The sequence below is a fragment of the Oryctolagus cuniculus genome, chromosome X, assembly GCF_051225735.1.
Source record: "Oryctolagus cuniculus isolate XC-2025 breed Fujian yellow rabbit chromosome X, ASM5122573v1, whole genome shotgun sequence".
Taxonomy (NCBI): Eukaryota; Metazoa; Chordata; class Mammalia; order Lagomorpha; family Leporidae; genus Oryctolagus; species Oryctolagus cuniculus.
The window spans coordinates 117,162,639-117,169,025 of NC_142888.1; positions in this window are offsets into that span (position 1 = coordinate 117,162,639).

Here is a 6,387-nt window from a genome sequence, read left to right on the forward strand (position 1 = left end):
TTTGAGTGTTAGTCGAATTTCCAAGAGCAAAGGGGAAAAATCCCATTGTGCATCTGGTAACACTCATCTTAATCTTATTCCATTCAGTGTAGCTTTAGCAGAGTGAGAGAGAAGCAGAGTGAGAGGAGATAGGACTTAAAGGTAAGAAGGAGCAAGATCATTCAGGGAGGACCATCTGGGATATGATGAAAAGTTTGGGTTTTATTCTGAATGTAATCAGAAGTGGCTAGAGCTTCTATGATTGTTCATAGCCTTTGTCTGTACTGTTGAAGAACGGTGTTTTTTCTTCATACTGTTTGTTGAACTCTTTACTTAGTGTGGGGTTAATCTTATGAGTGTAAAGTAAACTGAAAGTAGGTCACTAAAAATTAAGAGTAGGAATAAGAGAGGAAAGAGAAGGAAGTGTGGGAGCATGGGCAGGAGGGAGGGTAAGGTAGGAAGTACTGCTATGTTCCTAAATCTGTATATTAGAAATACATGAAATTTATACACCTTAAATATTTACAAAGGATCATTCAGGCTGCTATTAGAGTAAGAATAGATTGTATGGAATAAGAGTAACCCTGTGCAGTGACCAGTTAGGAGGCTATTTATGGCTGAGGTCCAGGCTACAGATTAGAAATACAAAACATCGTATACATATGTGTGCATTCACACACATAATCATATTCCAGATATGTTTTTAAGATAGGGACAGCTGGATTTGCTGGTGAATAAATATTACACACACATACACACATACGCATTCCCTTTGTGAGAATAGGAATTGAAGAAAGGAGACATATGCTATACCAAATGAACATAATTTCACTCAATTTTGCATAAATGATGGCAGTTAACTGTCAGAGGGAACAATTCTGAACTGGTTTACCAAAGGATTCCTAACAAAAACAGGATTGGCCGTGGGGTATATTCAGGTAATTATGAGAGGGTCTTACAATGATACTTGATGGTAGTGGTGATGGTGGTGATAATGGATATAGTGTTTACATAATGAGGTAATGAGTCAACAGGGGCTGATTGGAAAAAGCCACCATTCATGTGAAAAAAAATGAACATGAGAAACATGGTAAGCACATACCAACTATGGTGGACCCTCAATTACTAGGAATAAAATAAGATTCATCCTCAGCATTTCTTAAGTATGGAACCAAAGAGCTGGTGAGTCTTCTTACAGTGTAGGATAGCTAAAATGAACAGAAAATGTTTGTGTTTAAAGTTCCTTAAACTTTCTTAGCATGTGCAGTATTGTACTTCTGCCAGTTTAAGGATTTTGATATTTAGTTATCACCTTTATGTTTGAAAGGTTCATTCATCAGTCAAAGTTTAATCTCAGCTATGGGCCAGCACTTAAATGAATATTACATAACATGCTTTACACACTTTAAAATGCACTTGAGATAATGGTTCCAAGATTAAAGATGAAAATCCAGGGCTTGCTGTGCATCGAAAATTCCTGAGAAAGTTAATTACAGCCTAGTTTCACCTGGCCAGAAAGATAAATATTTTGCTGGATTAAGGCATCTAAGAATATAGGGGAGAATGAAAAACAAGAAGGTTTAAAATTTCTTTTCTTGAAACTAGTGTCTTTATCAAGGTGTATTTAGTGGACTTTTACTTAGTGACTGGGGTATACTGACCACATTGGGGAAATTCCTTTATTCAAGTTAAGCAATATGCTTCATTTACCAAGTCACTAGCAAGCATCAGTAAAAAAAGCTAAAGAGCTACAGAAGAAAACCATGAAGCATAAAAAATGTGCTTTTTAAGGTGTTTAAAATATATTCAATAATTGTTGTTTGAAAGTTAAACCTTGAAAAATAAAAGAACCTTCTTCCTTAGCCTTCTACTGATCCCTGCTCCATTATCAAAAGAGTCTATGTGGGTAGTGTAGCCTTTGGAAAGACAAAAGAGTGGATTGATCCTTGAGGATAAAGCATCTATTCTTTTTTTCAAAATTTTCAAATTTATTTATTATTTTATTTGAGGGGGTATGCCCAATATGGGAAATGGGCATCTTAAATACTAGGACAAACACCAGCCCCAATACATCAATTCTTTAAAAAGATAAAAGAATTATCAAATTATTTATCAGAAGGCTCGGCCACTGAAAATGAGAGTTCCTTACTCTGAAAAGGTTGACCTTTTATGAGAAAATCCACCACTTAATTGATAAGTAATATGATGCTACAGATGGCAGAAAACTGAGCACAGATTTTCAAGGTTTCTGATTATGGTTCACTTATTGGTAACATGAATTTACACTTTTCAAGCCTCTGTTTCTTTATCTGTAAAATGGTGAAGATAGAATGATAAGATTGTTGCAAAGATCATATGAGTTAACACAAGGCAAGATATTTAGTCCAGGGGCAGTCAGTCATGGCACAGTGGGTTAAGCTGCCACTTGGGGCATCTGCATTCCATATCAGAGTGGGAACAAGTTGTGCCTCTGATTTCTGATCCTGAATTCCTACTAATGCACACTCTGGGAAGCAGCAGCAGATGGCTCAAGTACTTGGAGTTCCTGGAACCTGGCTTAAGCCTGGTTCAGCCCTGACTATTACAGATATTTGGAGCAGCAGATGATAATGTCTCTCTCTCTCTCTCGTTCTCTCATTCTGCCTTTCAAATAAATAAAAATAAACTTTAAAAATACATAGTGAATAATAATCATAAAAGTCATCATTCATTGAACACTGAATTTATTAACTCATTTATACATTCATTCATTCAAAACTATGAGTATTATCTAAGGGACAGATACTATCCTTAGTACTGGGAATATAGCACTAAGCAACTTTTCATAATTATATTAATTGTTCTAATTCTCCAAACAAGGCTGTATGATAGGTATTTACTACTCCCATTCTAGAGAATGCAAGTCAGAAAATATAAATCACTTTAAATCATTTCGAAAGTACTTTCACAAATATTTATGGACAATATATTTGCTGGTCACATAGCAAGTAGTGACAGGGAAGAGGTTCCCAGTAACCTCATCTCGACTCTAACACCCACATTCTCCTCACCTTATACTACTTCGGTAACTGCTATTTTCCCTCTCCCTCTCTTCCTCCCTCTTTCCCTCCCTCTCCCCCCTCCCTCTCTCCCTCCCTCTCTCCCTCCCTCTCCCCCTCCTTCTCTCCCCCCTCTCCCCCCTCCCTCTCATTCTCCTCCTTTCTCCTCTACTTTCCTTTTATATGGCAGATTTTTATTAAGAAAATATGATTTTAAAGAAAGGAAAATGTGAAGTTGAGAGCTTGAACCATGTATTGGATCCTGCTCAAAGGAGATGCTGGTCTGAGGGCAGTGTGTGCTCATTATAGAGTCCCCGGGACGATAATGTGTTCTGCTGTGTGTTCATAACATTTGATATGCAAGTGTCTATTGACCTGTGAATATATTCCAGAGATGCAAAATTTAACATCTTGGTAAGGACTCCAGTGGCTGATTTGAACTCCCTACCGGAACTGCTCTAAAACAAGAAAAAGCAATGGCCCAAATTTAGTGAAACCGAAATGTCAAGGCAGATGACAGAAGAAAAGATGAAAAGGCCCAGAAAAATAGCTGTGACAAAATGGACCTATATTGCACAGCTAATAAAAACTGATAAGATGATCATGTTCCATAGCATAGACTTGGGACATACCATGTACCAAGACTATAAGGAATGCTCAGATTAGAGGGGGCACAAGCATCACAAAAGTTCACTAGTGTAAATTTCTGTGCAGACTGGAAGTGGCAAAACTTAATTTACTGATGCTAATATCTATGAGAAGATGCAAAACAATAGAGGCCAAGTAGTGGAGCTTAAATGCCAGAAGCCATAGGCAGCAACTGTCATAACAGCTGGCAAGCTCCAAGTGGCAGCTGAAGAGCTTTGTAAGAATATTATAGATATGGTTAACAGAACTTACAATATTCACAGGTAAAATACATTGGCAGGGAACCAGGGTACTATTGCTTTTGTATCAGCTGAAAAAATTAAGAAATTAAGAATGGATGACTGTGATATTAAGGGAAGTTGCCCCAATAAAAATTCATGATTCCTGGCCCAATTTCTTTTTTTTTATTTGACAGTCAGAGTTAGACAGTGAGAGAGAGAGAGAGATAGAGAGAAAGGTCTTCCTTCCATTGGTTCACCCCCAAAATGGCCACTACAGCTGGCGCACTGCACCAATCTGAAGCCAGTAGCCAAGTGCTTCCTCCTGGTCTCCCATGCGGGTGCAGGGTCCCAACCACCTGGGCCATCCTCCACTGTCTTCCTGGGCCACAGCAGAGAGCGGGACTGGAAGAGGAGCAGCTGGGACTAGAACCCGGTGCCCGTATAGGATGCTGGCGCCGCAGGCGGAGGATTAACCAAGTGAGCCAAGGCGCCGGCCCCTCCTGGCCCGATTTCTAAGTCAATTTTCTGACATGGACCCATTGACTACAGTGGCTGGGTCTACAGAAGAAAGGTCCCTGTGAAATAATAGGATGTATACACAGTAAAGATTCCCCTCAATCCTTTCCCAAAGATACTTGCAGTCATTTGTTCAGGTAAATGTATAATTGGGAAAAGGAACACCCAGATATTTCAAGGATTCCTGGACCATGAGACTGAAGTGACATTATTACCCAGAGATACTAAGTGGCACTATCATCTACACTGTTCAAGTGAAAGAATAGAAGGATCAGGTAAGATATGGAGTCTTGGCCATGGTCTAGCATATATTTGATCCAGCAGATCTAGGAATATACTTGATTATCTCCTTTGACTCAAATATATAATGGACATTTTTGGCAGTTGATACAATGGCCACATAGTCCTTGGACTATGGAATAAGAACTGTACAGTGAGGGAGGGCAAATGGGAGCATATGACACTGCCTTTCTATCAACACAAAAATATTGTGGGGCTGGTATTGTGGCATAGAAGGTTAAGCTGCTGCCTGCAATGCCAGCATCTCATATGAACACCTGTTTGAGTTCTGACTTCTCTATTTCCAATCTAGTTCCCTGCTAATATACCTGGGAAATCAGTGGAAGTTGGCCCAAGTATTTGAGCTCCTGCCATACATGTGAGAGACTGGGTGGAGTTCTAGCTCCTGAATTCAGCCTGGCTCAGCCCCAACTGTTGCAGCCATTTGGAGAGTGACCCAGCAGATGGAAGATCTCCTTCTCTGTGTTTCTCTTCCTCTCTCTCTGTGTGTAAGTCTATCTTTTAAATAAATAAATCTTCTTAAAAATATTGAGGGGCCAGCATGTGGTATACAAGGTTAAGCCTCTGCCTAAAATGCCAGCATTCCATATGGGCACTGGTTCGAGTCCTAGGTGCTCCACTTCTGATCCAGGTCTCTGCTAATGTGCCTGAGAAAGCAGCAGAAGATGGTCCAAGTGCTTGGGACCCTGCTCCCACATGGGAGATCTGGAAGAAGCTCCTGGCTTTGGCCTGGCTCAACCCTGGCTGTTGCATCCATTTGGGCAGTGAACCAGCAGATGGGAATGATTCTCATTCATTCTCTCTCTCTCTCTCTCCTACTCTCTATATGTCTCTGCCTTTCAAATACATAAATATTTTTTAAAAATATTACATCATGAAGAAGAGATGACAAATTACTACAAGCATGATTACACTTGTTATAGAATGAATTGTATCACTCCCACAATTCATATGGTGGAATCTGAATTCCCAGTAACTCTAGGAATATGACCACATTGGGAGATAGAATCTTTTAAAGTAATTGGCCCTAATCCAACATCACCAGTGTTTTTATATGAAAAAGAACTTTGGACTTGGGCCCAGAGTAGAGATGATGAAAAGACACAGTGAAGACACTCATCTACAAGCAAGGAGACATGAAAAAGACCATTCCCTCACTGCTCTCAGAAGGAGCCAACCCTGTTGACACCTTGATCTTGAAGTCTAGTCTTCACAACTGTTAAAAAAAATGCCTCTTGTTTACAATATCCACCCTGAGGTACACTGTTACAGAAGCCCTAGCGAACCACGACACCACTTATCATCACTCACAAGACACACCAGGGAGACTTTGTGCTTCCCTATCTGAATTTATGGGCTCTGTTGGCTTAGGGGCTGTGATTCCCAAATGGGAACATCTACTTCAGGGAACACATTGAGACTTTCATTGAATTATTAGCTCCAGCTACTACCTGGACACTTTGGACTTCTTACTTTCAGGGAGAAGCGGGTAGAGTAATTTTCTTGACAGGGACAATTGGCCCTAGTCATCAGGAAGAAATAGGGCTATTGTCTTACATAGTACAAAATTCCAGTAATCTACCGGGACATCTATTGATAGTCCCCTACCCAATTGTGACTATAAATGAACAGGCATCACAACTCTTGCCTGAGAATATTGCAGCCCATTCAAGGAAAAGGTTCAC